Source organism: Oncorhynchus masou, chromosome 18 (genome assembly GCF_036934945.1).
Source record: "Oncorhynchus masou masou isolate Uvic2021 chromosome 18, UVic_Omas_1.1, whole genome shotgun sequence".
NCBI lineage: Eukaryota > Metazoa > Chordata > Actinopteri > Salmoniformes > Salmonidae > Oncorhynchus > Oncorhynchus masou.
In genome coordinates this window covers 70,202,779-70,218,674 of record NC_088229.1, presented here as the reverse complement: position 1 = coordinate 70,218,674, position 15,896 = coordinate 70,202,779, and the positions used below count along the sequence as shown (strand labels likewise).

General features: G+C 46.2%; 1 long non-coding RNA gene across 3 annotated transcripts in view; it reads left to right on the top strand.

Moving 5' to 3' along the window:
* Positions 1-1,284: 1,284 nt before the first annotated feature.
* The window catches only part of LOC135505213 (uncharacterized), a 41,070-nt gene continuing 26,458 nt past the window's right edge, over positions 1,285-15,896 (top strand). For 2 of the 3 annotated variants that reach the window (XR_010450235.1, XR_010450234.1), the window contains exons 1-2: positions 1,285-1,928; positions 9,328-9,547. This is a non-coding gene — a long non-coding RNA (uncharacterized LOC135505213). The remainder of the gene's footprint in view (positions 1,929-9,327; positions 9,548-15,896) is intronic. The other variant, XR_010450233.1, reaches the window with a different exon arrangement.

Below are 15,896 nucleotides of genomic sequence, written 5' to 3'. Positions count from 1 at the left end.
TGCTCTGAATAACACACACACACACACGCGCGTTACTTACTTGGCCACTCAGGCGTTATACAGGCAGCGTGAGTGAGTCGCTGAAGCAGGGTTTGGGCCTGTTCAAAGGGGTTTGGCGCCCTCAGCAGCCGAATTGGAAAAACAACAGCTCTACATTTTTAAATTCTGTAAATAAATAAATAAAAATATGCATGATTATTGCTGCAGACAAATGACTCTTTCCCATTAGCTCAGGAATACTAAGCAGAAGCACAAACAGTATTTACATCAGTTGGACTAATTATGGTCCCACTATAACCAAACCCTTTTATAAGAACTTTATAGTGGCATTAAGCAGGTGTTTACTGTTGGGCGGGACTGGCTCTGACTGATTAGTTTTGAGTTGATGTGGCCAGAAACTGGTGTGGTTGATGGGTATCACAGAACAAGTTCTGGGAGAGACTGCTCTATAGTTTCTGCTCAACTTGTTGCTCCATGGTTCTCGCCAGAGAATTTTTGTTTTATTTTTTTAACCTTTATTTAATTAGGCAAGTCAGTTAAAGAACAAATACTAGAAATCTAGACTATGCAGAGGCCAATTCTCCAGGAGGAGGGCTGGCCAACCTCACTCTTACCAATTAAAACCTGCAATCATAGCGTCTAAAATACGAGGATCATATTCAACCTTTGATTATCCCACCCCAGCCTGTGTGATGGGTAGCCTGTGTGATGGGTAGCCTGTGTGATGGATAGCCTGTGTGATGGGTAGCCTGTGTGATGGGTAGCCTGTGTGATGGGTAGCCTGTGTGATGGGTAGCCTGTGTGATGGGTAGCCTGTGTGATGGGTAGCCTGTGTGATGGGTAGCCTGTGTGATGGGTAGCCATTGTCCAATCATCTCAAAACTAAAGAATAAACTGCCAGATGGATGCTTCCCCCAGAACTAGCCTGAGTTTCTGAGCCACTTCTCAGGTTCAACAAACAAAACAAGTGTGACATAACCTGATTGGGTGTGGGGGAATGCTAAAATGCAGCACTTTATGTAACACATTTTGAATGTATTTGCTTGTTTCGATACAAGTCTACCTGTTTTACATATGACCAACCACCTGTCATTTGGGTTACACTTAGGCACTGATCTAACATCAGTTTTGCGTTTCTCCCCCAAATGATAAAGGCTCTAAATTTGGGTTCGTAAACTGGACTCAGATCTGTGCAAACCCTCTAGTTTGAACCCTGTAGTTTACATTGACGTCACAGGAAGGCGGCTCTCTGGCGGCTCTCTACGCGCACAGGTGTTCACCACAGGTGGATGGTGAGGAAATGTGCGTCCTGTAAAACGAGTTCAGCTCTTCCCTGCCGTTATTTGAGCTCAATCACTCATACAGTTTAGGTATGGCTCACAACTGCGTGGGGAACTGTGCGCCGTTATTTTTACTAGCCATCGCTTTTGACGTCTGCGGTTTGATAGTTATTTTAGTTGGTATTTTCGCCGATCTAAAGTTGGACGGTCACTTCTACGGTGATTTCCTAATCTACACGGGTGCACTCATCATTTTCCTCAGTCTGGCTTGGTGGATTTTGTGGTACACGGGCAACATAAAGGTTTACTCCGAGGACTTTGATAAAAGCACCCTGGACAATTTTGCGCACTGGGCAAGAACGTTTTCGGAAAGGCTCTCGAAGAGCAAGATTAAAACTCTGGAAGCTGGGGAGAAGTGCAAGTGGAATGGAAAGGAATCAGTGAACGGAACGGTTCCTGATCAAACTCTATCACGAATTACGTGTGAACACGGCAGCAGCCTGACGGGACACGACAATCTAGGATATGACCGAAGTTTTGACCACCAGCCTCCAGAGAAAACGGTGGAGTTGGGGATTCTGAATAATTCTGAGGTGTTGCAGAGCATTATGGATGGAAAAGTGGTTAGGCTTCTCTGACATACAGTTGGTAAGTGATTATCCAAAACAATAACAACTCATTACCTGTGGCTCTTTCTAGGTCGGGGGGGGGGAACTTGGATGGGAGTGGGCGCCACAAAAAAACCTGAACTCATTAGGGGCAGCAGTTGCTCGTGGGTTTATGTACCCACATCCATATTTTGCCATGGGATGTTGAGAAGATGTTGCAATTTTATAACGAATTTCCTGCAATAACACATTATGCCATAGGCTGTAGATACATGTCTGCCGTTTTTAATATTATATCTGAGTGAGAATAGCAAAATCAATGCAGGCCCCACAGTAGGACATTCGATGATAATACATTTAGATAGCTGATTTAGCAATCTAAAAAATCTTCACATACATGGGCTAATTGAACGACTATCGGTGACTTCCATAACAAGATCAACTGCTGATGCACAACCACATTTAGAAATGGCACCGTGTGTATTTTACTGTTCTAAATCGCAACAGTAATTTGAGACCCCGACCTGAGTTTCATAAAAAATTATAAATTACTTTATTTTTGGCCAGGGTTAATCCGAGGCCCTTCAAAAGGGGGGCCAGTGGCCTAACCTTGATCTTGGTGAGTTTTTGGCTCATTCTATTGTTAGATTCAGCCTGATGTTTGGTGATCAATTTCTTTATAAAATACATATTACATGAAAATATGAGATTCACCCACTCAAGGTAAACATTTTCATTATTTTTTTGGCTCAATTTCTAACTATTCTGCATTTGACACCAAAACAGCGGCCAAGCCTCATTTGTAGTTGTTTGGACTGTACATAAATCCATTTAATTTCCCTGGTTAGGAACTCTATCCTCCCAAAGAGTTTAATGTTGCAACTCTGACACAATCCCATTTCTTAGGCTAGTCCTGCAACTATCTTCCCACTCAATACAACAGCAAGGCTAATATCTGTTCTGGCAACATGTACTGTAGACTGTGTCAACATTCCCTCGGTTCTCTTTCCTTGAAGTAATGACTAAACACCAGTAGGTTACATGTCACATCTAATGATCCATTGGGATAAAACACAGTGACGTTAAGAGGGTAAAACAACATTGCAACGCAGACTCATTTTTCTGTCGTGCCACTCCTTAGAATAGAATAAATATCGGGTATCAAAAGAGATGCGTATCCATGAGGCAGTTCATATGACGACACTCCTCGCTCGTCTTGGGGACTATGGATCATCACATCTAATTGATGCAATACACAGTGCGTTCGGAAAGTATTCAAACCCCTTTCCACATTTTGTTACATCACAGCCTTTTTCTAAAATGTATTAAATCAACAAAACAAATTGCCTCATCAATCTGAACACATACCCCACAATGACAAAGCAAAAACAGCTTTTTAGAAATTTGTGCACATTAAAGTTTTAAACCGAAATCACAATTGCATAAGTATTCAGACCCTTTACTCTGTAATTTATTGAAGTGCCTTTGGCAGCAATTAGTCTTAAGTCTTCTTGAGTATGACGCTACAAGTTTGGCACATCTGTATTTGGGGAGTGTCTCCCATTATTCTCTGCAGATCCTTTGAAGCTCTGTCAGGTCGGATGGGGAGCGCCGCTGCACAGCTATTTTCAGGTTTCTCCAGAGATGTTCGCTCGGGTTCAAGTCTGGGCTCTGACTGGGCCACTCAAGGACATTGAGGCTTGTCCCGAAGTCACTCCTGCGCTGTCTTGGCTGTGTGCTTAGGGTCGTTGTCCTGTTGGAAGGTGAACCTTCGCCCCAGTCTGAGGTCCTGAGTGCTCTGGAGCAGGTTTTTTTATCAAGGATCTCTCTGTACTTTGCTCTGTTCATCTTTGTCTCGATCCTGACAAGTCTCCCAGTCCCTTCCACTGAAAAACATCCCCACAGCATGTTGCTGCCACCACCATGCTTCACCATAGGGATGGTGCCAGGTTTCCTCCAGATGTGAGACTTGGCCTTCAGGCCACAGAGTTCAATCTTGGTTTCATCAGACCAGAGCATCTTGTTTCTCATGGTCTGAGATTCTTTAGATGCCTTTTGGCAAACTCCAAGCGAGCTGTCATGTGCCTTTTACTGAGTAGTGGCTTCTGTCTGGCCACTCTACCATAAAGGCCTGATTGGTGGAGTGCTGCAGAGATGGTTGTCCTTCTGGAAGGTTCTCCCATCTCCACTTGAGGAACTCTGGAGCTCAGTCAGAGAGACCATCGGGTTCTTTGTCACCTCCCTGACCAAGGCCCTTCTCCCCCGATTGCTCACTTTGGCCGGGCGGCCAGCTCTAGGAAGACTCTTGGTGGTTCTAAACTTCTTCCATTTGAGAATGATAAAGGCCGCTGTGTTCTTGGGGATTCTCAATGCTGCAGAAATGTTTTGGTACCCAGATCTGTGCCTCGACACAATCCTGTCTTGGGGCTCTACGGACAATTCCTTTGACCTCATGGCTTGGTTTTTGCTCTGACCATGCAGTGTCAACTTTGGGACCTTATATAGACAGGTGTGTGTGCCTTTCCAAATTATGCCCAATCAATTGAATTTACCACAGGTGGACTCCCAAGTTGTAGAAACATCTAAAGAATGATCAATGGAAACAGAATGCACCTGAGCTCAATTTCAAGTCACATAGCAGGATCTGAATATTAGATAAGATTATATAATATATAAGATATTTGTTTTTTATTTTTAATAAATTTGCTAACATTTCTAAACCTGTTTTTGCTTTGTCATTATGGGGTATTGTGTTTTTTTTGATTAATCAATTTTAGAATAAGGCTGTAATGTAACAAAATGTGGAGAAAGTCAAGGGGTCTGAATACTTTCCAAATGCACTGTACACAACCAGTGTTATAAAGCCTAGACCTTCAGAATAGATGCCCTTCACAGCAGCCAAGTGAACGCAAACGTCAACGGCATAGCTTTTGAAAGCTTGTGTTTAACCCTTCGCCTACAATGGCCCCCATGGAAATATAATGAACATAATAACACAACATCTCCACAATCCATCTGTTCAAGGAATAGAGATTTCTACGCGGGTCTCAATCCACCTCATCTGCCGATGCCGCCCTTCAGCATCTGCGGTGAAAGGTAGCAGAGTTAGTGGTATTTGTCAGACCCTGAGACATTCTGAAAAATCGATCTTCTCGCAAAAGAATTTAGTTTGTAGACTACAGACATTTTATCTTTAAAAGCTGAGACTCTCACGGACACAATGGTGTTGTCCTGGGACGCCCACAAGACTCATCTGAAGATCCCTGGTACTAGTTTTAAAAACGAATGTAAGTATATGTGGAGATAGTTTAGTGCCTAAATATAAGGGGATAAATACATGTAAACAAAACAATTGTCATAGTTTCCTGATCTTTCTTATCTCATACAAGACAGACACTTCAGAACAAACTTCCTTTACATTTTTGGGGGGCACTATTTGTTGCATGTAGTGAATCTTGAAAATTTTATTCATTGAGTTTCTATTGGCTAATAGCAGTAATGCCAAATTCAATGTTTCATCCAATATTTTGTTGATACCTTAAGTGGTCTTAAAATTCCAAATCTAATAGCTGAATGAGCCTTGGTATGACCATCTTAAAACAATTCATATGTTAGCTTTAAAAAAATATATTATAATTAACCTTTATTTATACAGGTTCTTCTCATTGAGATAATATCTATTTTCCAAGAGAGACCTGGTCCAATAGCAACGTTTCAGACAAAACAACTTACATACACTAACACAACATTAAACAAAACTATAAACACACATACAGTACAACAATTACATATTACATTAAAAACACAAACATCTTGACTAAAAACAGCTGGCCTAAAAAAACAATTACGCTCTTCTATGATCTATACATCGATCAAGTGTTTAAACTCCACCAACGAAACTAGATCATCACATTTTAAAATGTTCAGGAGAGAATTCCAGGACCCACGGTGCTAAGTAACTAAAACTATTTCTACCATGACCTGTTCTAATTTTTGGTACTGTTAGAAGCAATGGGACTTTAATTTATATTTATTTACTGACCTGACTAAAAAAAAGAACAGAGAGAAACTGGCATTTTACCCAATATGGCCTTATAAATCAGTGTATACCAGTGTTTAAGCCTACGCACGGTCAATGACGACCAGCCAACAGCGCTGTAGATTAGATCCTGTTCATCCGTATACAGGATATTCCCATTTAACCTTTATTTAACTTGGCAAATCAGTAAAGAACAAATTCTTATTTTACAATGACGGCCTAGGAACAGTGGGTTAACTGCCTTGTTCAGGTGCAGAACGCCAGATTTGTACTTTGTCAACTCAGCGATTTGATCTAGCAACCTTTCGGTTACTGGCCCAACGCTCTAACCACGAGGTTACCTGCCACCCCTACTTGTTTTATAGGGTCAGCCATATTAGTACAGTGCCCCTGGAGAAAATTAGACCTTTCAGTTACTGGCCAAGCGCTCTAGCCACCTGCCGCACTGCAAATATGTTGTCAAATGCAAGCTGTACGGTGCAAGAAGTGGATCTAATATTTTTCGGAATATTCTGTTTTCTTGGAGTATCACCTGCAACTGGACAGAGAAGTTTATAAGACAACGGTGCCTTCCCGAATCGAGAACAAATTAAGTACTACCAAGTAAACGTTGGAAGAAAATTAGCTGAACAGAAACATATCAATGGCTAAGTAAATTAAATGAATTAGCTAATGATACTCGTTTTATTTAGTATTGGCTAACCTCACAGAATCCGCCATGCCGCAGGCCCTGATTGCACACTTCACTTTGCTCATGAATATCTGTCATAATTAATATTCTTTCTCTACTGGCTGCTACAGTCAAAAGAGCCTGTGGCCTTTGGCAGATTTTAATGAATAAGTCTGGCCATTCCTATTCAGCTTCACGACTCTTCATGTACAGGCTTGTTTACCCACTAGTTTAAAGCAGTGCTTCTAACAAGGGTGGCAGGCGGGTGGTTCAGGCTTAGGTCCAGACCCCCTTGGAACGTAGCCTGCAATGCATCTTAATGGGCTTCAGTCCAGACCCCCTTGGGATGCTGTCTGCAATGCATCTTAATGGGCTTCAGTGCTGCTATTGATTCTATTGGATGGAGTTGGGTAGTCCTTAAGTCACCTGTAGCAGTTTTATCTCAGTGGGTATAATAGGGGATTGATTTTAGAGTAAAAACGACGATAAGCCGAGGGACTTTTTGAGATGGATTCAAGTCTTTATTGTCATCTTTCTGGGCATTTCAACTGAATTGCAGGGAACAGCCAGAACAGGGAAAACATTCATTTAAAAGTACCACTCCCATACAGGCCATGAACTGGTGATTGTCACATGATTCTGTATAAGTGGCAATTGTTGACCCAAGCTTTTAACTTGTGAACGTGAGCTGTTTTTCTCATTCCGCCAGTATACACACAGGCCACCACCAAGGCACAACGTGGCTATTGTACGAGCCACCTGTTGCACCCCAGTTATGACTAATAGCTTGACTTTATTGATAATGTTTGGCAGCAAATGACAAGTGCAAATAATGGCTGTGGAGAACATAAGAGCGCTGATATTTTAAGCAAACATTTTTCTCAGTGTACGTTCAGTGATTCCAGACAGTAGTGAACAATATCAACCAATATGTAATGTTTGCCAATGGGCCTATTAGTTGGTCCCAAGTTTCATGAGCTGAAATAAGATCCCAGAAATATTCCAGATGCACAAAAAGCTTATTTCTCTCACATTTTGTGCACAAATTTGTTTACATCCCTGTTATAGAGCATTTCTCCTTTGCCAAGATATGCCACACCTGTCAGGTGGATGGATTATCAAGTAGCTGATTAAACAGCATGATCATTACACAGGTGCACCTTGTACTTGGGACTTAAAGGACACTTTAAAATGTGCAGTTTTGTCACACAACACAATGCCATATATGTCTCAAGTTTTGAGGGAGCGTGCAATTGGCACGTTGACTGCAGGAATGTCCACAAGAGCTGTTGTCAGAGAATTGAATGTTAATTTCTCCACCATAAGCCACTTGCAAAGTCATTTTAGAAAATTTTGCAGGCCAGCCCAGGACCTCCACATCCAGCTTCTTCACCTACGGGATCATCTGAGATCAGCCACCCGGACAGATGATGAAACTGTTTGTTTGCGCAACTGAAGAATTTCAGCACAAACTGTCTCAGGGAAGCTCATCTTTGTGCTCGTTGTCCTCACCGGGTCTTGATCTGACTGCAGTTCGGCGTCGTAACCAACTTCAGTGGGCAAATGCTCACTTTCAATGGCCACTGGCACGCTGGAGAAGTGTGCTCTTCACAGATTAATCACGGGTTTCAACTGTGCCGGGCTGATGGCAGACAGCGCGGGGATGGTGGAGTTATGGTATGGGCAGGCATAAGCTACGGAAAATGAACACAATTGCATTTTATCGATGGCAATTTGAATGCAGAGATACCGTGACAAGATCCTGAGGCCCATTGTCGTGTCATTCATCCGCCTCCATCACCTCATGTTTCAACATGATAATGCACAGCCTCATGTCGCAAGGATCTGTACACAATTCCTGGAAGCTGAAAATGTCCCAGTTGTTCCATGGCCTGCATACTCACCAGACATGTCACCCATTTGAGTATGTTTGGGATGCTCCGGATCGACGTGTACGACAGCGTGTTCCAGTTTCCGCAAATATCCAGCAACTTCTCACAGCCATTGAAGAGGAGTTGAGACAACATTCCACAGGTCACAATCAATGGCCTGATCTGCTCTTCGTGAAGGAGATGTCACACTGCATGAGGCAAATGCTGGTCACACCAGAAACTGACTGGTTTTCTGATCCATGCCCTTATCTTAAAAAAAAGGTATACAGTATTTGACCAACATGCATAGCTGTATTCCCAGTCATGTGAAATACATAGATTAGGGCTTAAAGATTTTATTTAAATTATCTGATTTCCTTATATGAACTGTAACTCAGTAAAATCTTTGAAATTGTTGCATTTTTATATTTATTTCAGTGTACTTGACAGTCTGTATCATTCATTGTCCTGTGCATGTGTCCAGTGAGATTGTATTGAAATGTTCTCATGCGATCCTCTGAGTCATGTAGACAGAAAAGAACAGTGAGTCCTGTTACCTCATCACTTTTTGAGGCATTCTATAGCGTTACATACAGTAGCTTTAGGATACGGGTCATGTAGGCACATACTATTTCTTCATCTCGTTTAGGAACATGTAGACACTCCTACCATCTCTCATCTGTCCATGTGATATAACATGGTGACTGAAACATTTGAATCAATAAATCTTTATTGTCCCAGAAGGGACGTTGCGAAATAACACAGTGCTAGGAAATAAAGGTGACTAAAACCATTTTCTGTCAGATGTTTTTGTCTTCTTGGTGTTCTCATTCTCACTCGCTCTTTTCTTCTGTTGCAGGTGATCTCTGGTTTTCCTCTGTTGCAGGTGATCTCTGGTTCTCCGGTTGTGAAGAAAGTATGCCTCGTTCCTCCCCAAGAGCTGCTTTTTAAATCCATACAAGACTGTAAACCTTTTCGCCTATATGAACTAAAGACACTTTAAATATAGAAGACTACTTTCATTCAGGGAGAGGCCCCGCGCTGAAGCAATCACCGGGCCCTGCACAAAGGATAGAAATGTCTGTGAATTTTACTTGTAAATGGATAAATAACTAGATTATTTTATATCCTGAATTATACATGGTCTGTTTTGAAGATGTTTTTTTAGAAAATAATAACGCCATTTCTCTGGGTTCTTAATCAGACATCTGTGACTGGATAGCTCACACAACAACAAAGATATTGGATTCCACTTCTGCTAGAAGTAGGTGTTATTCGAACAAATTGAGGTTCCAGAAAGAGATAATTAATTAGATAAATATAATATTCAAAATCCATTTGAGGGACATCAACAAATCAAAACAACTTCCAAAGCTCAGATCCTTTATTCATGTTTGTGTTTGTGTCTGGTTAGCAGATCAATGCTACATACCTATCTGACTGGTCTGTTTGGGGTGTGTTGATTGCACTAAGCTGTCTGTCTGCCACTGGTTATACTGATGACATATTCCCTACACACACACACTGAGACGGTATAGAATGTATCATGTAGAACAGATTGTCTGTTCTATTCATTATATTTCTATATGCAACATCCTGAACCTAGCTGAATACACACCGACACAAGGACTATCTCCATTCCAGAAACTTCCTTGTCACCTGTAAAAAATAAATAAATACATCTTTACAAACATTCTCATGCCTCTACCAAACATGAACACTCGCCAACATTTAAATCCACCTGTAAGGGTCTAGGATAAACACCTAATGTGGTTATGTTAAGGACAGATGTCCAAAACCCCACGGTAAGGAGGTAGAAGAACGTTTCACTTCTTGTCTTGTCATCATTAGTGAGACATAAACACGTCTCCCCTTGACTGCAGTCCTGCTATAGGAACTATGTGATGTTTGATAGCTCCAGCTCATCGGAATGTACCAGGGTCTTTAAAACGCATCCTGTTCCTTGCTTCCTCTTAATTCAGTCTAATCTACCATACACTACAGTGCGTAGTGTATGGTAGATTACCTGAACAACCTACACTCAGCACCTGTACCAACACTCTGTACCTGTACCGACACTCAGCACCTGTACCTGTACCGACACTCAGCACCTGTACCTACACTCAGCACCTGTACCGACACTCAGCACCTGTACCTACACTCAGCACCTGTACCTGTACCGACACTCAGCACCTGTACCTGTACCTACACTCAGCACCTGTACCTGTACCTACACTCAGCACCTGTACCGACACTCAGCACCTGTACCTACACTCAGCACCTGTACCTACACTCAGCACCTGTACCGACACTCAGCACCTGTACCGACACTCAGCACCTGTACCTACACTCAGCACCTGTACCGACACTCAGCACCTGTACCTGTACCTACACTCAGCACCTGTACCTGTACCTACACTCAGCACCTGTACCTGTACCTACACTCAGCACCTGTACCTACACTCAGCACCTGTACCTGTACCTACACTCAGCACCTGTACCTGTACCTACACTCAGCACCTGTACCTGTACCTACACTCAGCACCTGTACCTACACTCAGCACCTGTACCTGTACCGACACTCAGCACCTGTACCTACACTCAGCACCTGTACCTGTACCTACACTCAGCACCTGTACCTACACTCAGCACCTGTACCTACACTCAGCACCTGTACCTGTACCGACACTCAGCACCTGTACCTGTACCTACACTCAGCACCTGTACCTGTACCTACACTCAGCACCTGTACCTGTACCTACACTCAGCACCTGTACCTGTACCTACACTCAGCACCTGTACCTGTACCTACACTCAGCACCTGTACCTACACTCAGCACCTGTACCTGTACCGACACTCAGCACCTGTACCTGTACCGACACTCAGCACCTGTACTTGTACCGACACTCAGCACCTGTACCTGTACCGACACTCAGCACCTGTACCTGTACCGACACTCAGCACCTGTACTTGTACCGACACTCAGCACCTGTACCGACACTCAGCACCTGTACCTGTACCGACACTCAGCAACTGTACCGACACTCAGCACCTGTACCGACACTCAGCACCTGTACCGACACTCAGCACCTGTACCGACACTCAGCACCTGTACCGACACTCAGCACCTGTACCGACACTCAGCACCTGTACCTACACTCAGCACCTGTACCGACACTCAGCACCTGTACCTACACTCAGCACCTGTACCTACACTCAGCACCTGTACCTGTACCGACACTCAGCACCTGTACCTGTACCTACACTCTGCACCTGTACCTACACTCAGCACCTGTACCTACACTCAGCACCTGTACCTGTACCGACACTCAGCACCTGTACCTGTACCGACACTCAGCACCTGTACTTGTACCGACACTCAGCACCTGTACCTGTACCGACACTCAGCACCTGTACCTGTACCGACACTCAGCACCTGTACCTGTACCGACACTCAGCACCTGTACTTGTACCGACACTCAGCACCTGTACCGACACTCAGCACCTGTACCTACTCTCTGCACCTGTACCTACACTCTGCACCTGTACCTACACTCTGCACCTGTACCTACACTCTGCACCTGTACCGACACTCTGCACCTGTACCTGTACCGACACTCTGCACCTGTACCTGTACCGACACTCTGCACCTGTACCTGTACCGACACTCTGCACCTGTACCGACACTCTGCACCTGTACCGACACTCTGCACCTGTACCTACACTCTGCACCTGTACCGACACTCTGCACCTGTACCTGTACCGACACTCTGCACCTGTACCGACACTCTGCACCTGTACCTACACTCTGCACCTGTACCGACACTCTGCACCTGTACCTACTCTCTGCACCTGTACCTACTCTCTGCACCTGTACCGACACTCTGTACCTGTACCGACACTCAGCACCTGTACCGACACTCAGCACCTGTACCGACACTCAGCACCTGTACCGACACTCAGCACCTGTACCGACACTCAGCACCTGTACCGACACTCAGCACCTGTACCGACACTCAGCACCTGTACCGACACTCAGCACCTGTACCGACACTCAGCACCTGTACCGACACTCTGCACCTGTACCTACTCTCTGCACCTGTACCTACTCTCTGCACCTGTACCTACACTCTGCACCTGTACCTACACTCTGCACCTGTACCGACACTCTGCACCTGTACCTGTACCGACACTCTGCACCTGTACCTGTACCGACACTCTGCACCTGTACCGACACTCTGCACCTGTACCGACACTCTGCACCTGTACCGACACTCTGCACCTGTACCGACACTCTGCACCTGTACCGACACTCTGCACCTGTACCTACTCTCTGCACCTGTACCGACACTCTGCACCTGTACCTGTACCGACACTCAGCACCTGTACCGACACTCAGCACCTGTACCGACACTCTGCACCTGTACCTACTCTCTGCACCTGTACCTACACTCTGCACCTGTACCGACACTCTGCACCTGTACCTGTACCGACACTCAGCACCTGTACCGACACACAGCACCTGTACCGACACTCAGCACCTGTACCGACACTCAGCACCTGTACCGACACTCAGCACCTGTACCGACACTCTGCACCTGTACCGACACTCTGCACCTGTACCGACACTCTGCACCTGTACCGACACTCTGCACCTGTACCGACACTCTGCACCTGTACCTGTACCTACTCTCTGCACCTGTACCTACACACTGCACCTGTACCTACACTCTGCACCTGTACCGACACTCTGTACCTGTACCGACACTCTGCACCTGTACCGACACTCAGCACCTGTACCGACACTCAGCACCTGTACCGACACTCAGCACCTGTACCTACACTCAGCACCTGTACCGACACTCAGCACCTGTACCTGTACCTACACTCAGCACCTGTACCTGTACCTACACTCAGCACCTGTACCTGTACCTACACTCAGCACCTGTACCTACACTCAGCACCTGTACCTGTACCTACACTCAGCACCTGTACCGACACTCAGCACCTGTACCTACACTCAGCACCTGTACCTACACTCAGCACCTGTACCGACACTCAGCACCTGTACCGACACTCAGCACCTGTACCGACACTCAGCACCTGTACCTACACTCAGCACCTGTACCGACACTCAGCACCTGTACCTGTACCTACACTCAGCACCTGTACCTGTACCTACACTCAGCACCTGTACCTGTACCTACACTCAGCACCTGTACCTACACTCAGCACCTGTACCTGTACCTACACTCAGCACCTGTACCTGTACCTACACTCAGCACCTGTACCTGTACCTACACTCAGCACCTGTACCTGTACCTACACTCAGCACCTGTACCTGTACCTACACTCAGCACCTGTACCTACACTCAGCACCTGTACCTGTACCGACACTCAGCACCTCTACCTACACTCAGCACCTGTACCTGTACCTACACTCAGCACCTGTACCTACACTCAGCACCTGTACCTACACTCAGCACCTGTACCTGTACCTACACTCAGCACCTGTACCTGTACCTACACTCAGCACCTGTACCTACACTCAGCACCTGTACCTGTACCGACACTCAGCACCTGTACCTGTACCGACACTCAGCACCTGTACTTGTACCGACACTCAGCACCTGTACCTGTACCGACACTCAGCACCTGTACCTGTACCGACACTCAGCACCTGTACTTGTACCGACACTCAGCACCTGTACCTGTACCGACACTCAGCAACTGTACCGACACTCAGCACCTGTACCGACACTCAGCACCTGTACCGACACTCAGCACCTGTACCGACACTCAGCACCTGTACCGACACTCAGCACCTGTACCGACACTCAGCACCTGTACCGACACTCAGCACCTGTACCTACACTCAGCACCTGTACCGACACTCAGCACCTGTACCTACACTCAGCACCTGTACCTACACTCAGCACCTGTACCTGTACCGACACTCAGCACCTGTACCTGTACCTACACTCTGCACCTGTACCTACACTCAGCACCTGTACCTACACTCAGCACCTGTACCTGTACCGACACTCAGCACCTGTACCTGTACCGACACTCAGCACCTGTACTTGTACCGACACTCAGCACCTGTACCTGTACCGACACTCAGCACCTGTACCTGTACCGACACTCAGCACCTGTACCTGTACCGACACTCAGCACCTGTACTTGTACCGACACTCAGCACCTGTACCGACACTCAGCACCTGTACCTACTCTCTGCACCTGTACCTACACTCTGCACCTGTACCTACACTCTGCACCTGTACCTACACTCTGCACCTGTACCGACACTCTGCACCTGTACCTGTACCGACACTCTGCACCTGTACCTGTACCGACACTCTGCACCTGTACCGACACTCTGCACCTGTACCTACACTCTGCACCTGTACCGACACTCTGCACCTGTACCTGTACCGACACTCTGCACCTGTACCGACACTCTGCACCTGTACCGACACTCTGCACCTGTACCTACACTCTGCACCTGTACCGACACTCTGCACCTGTACCTACTCTCTGCACCTGTACCTACTCTCTGCACCTGTACCGACACTCTGCACCTGTACCTGTACCGACACTCAGCACCTGTACCGACACTCAGCACCTGTACCGACACTCAGCACCTGTACCGACACTCAGCACCTGTACCGACACTCAGCACCTGTACCGACACTCAGCACCTGTACCGACACTCAGCACCTGTACCGACACTCAGCACCTGTACCGACACTCTGCACCTGTACCGACACTCTGCACCTGTACCGACACTCTGCACCTGTACCTACTCTCTGCACCTGTACCTACACTCTGCACCTGTACCTACTCTCTGCACCTGTACCTACACTCTGCACCTGTACCGACACTCTGCACCTGTACCTGTACCGACACTCTGCACCTGTACCGACACTCTGCACCTGTACCGACACTCTGCACCTGTACCGACACTCTGCACCTGTACCGACACTCTGCACCTGTACCTACTCTCTGCACCTGTACCGACACTCTGCACCTGTACCTGTACCGACACTCAGCACCTGTACCGACACTCAGCACCTGTACCGACACTCTGCACCTGTACCTACTCTCTGCACCTGTACCTACACTCTGCACCTGTACCGACACTCTGCACCTGTACCTGTACCGACACTCAGCACCTGTACCGACACACAGCACCTGTACCGACACTCAGCACCTGTACCGACACTCAGCACCTGTACCGACACTCAGCACCTGTACCGACACTCTGCACCTGTACCGACACTCTGCACCTGTACCGACACTCTGCACCTGTACCGACACTCTGCACCTGTACCTGTACCTACTCTCTGCACCTGTACCTACACACTGCACCTGTACCTACACTCTGCACCTGTACCGACACTCTGTACCTGTACCGACACTCTGCA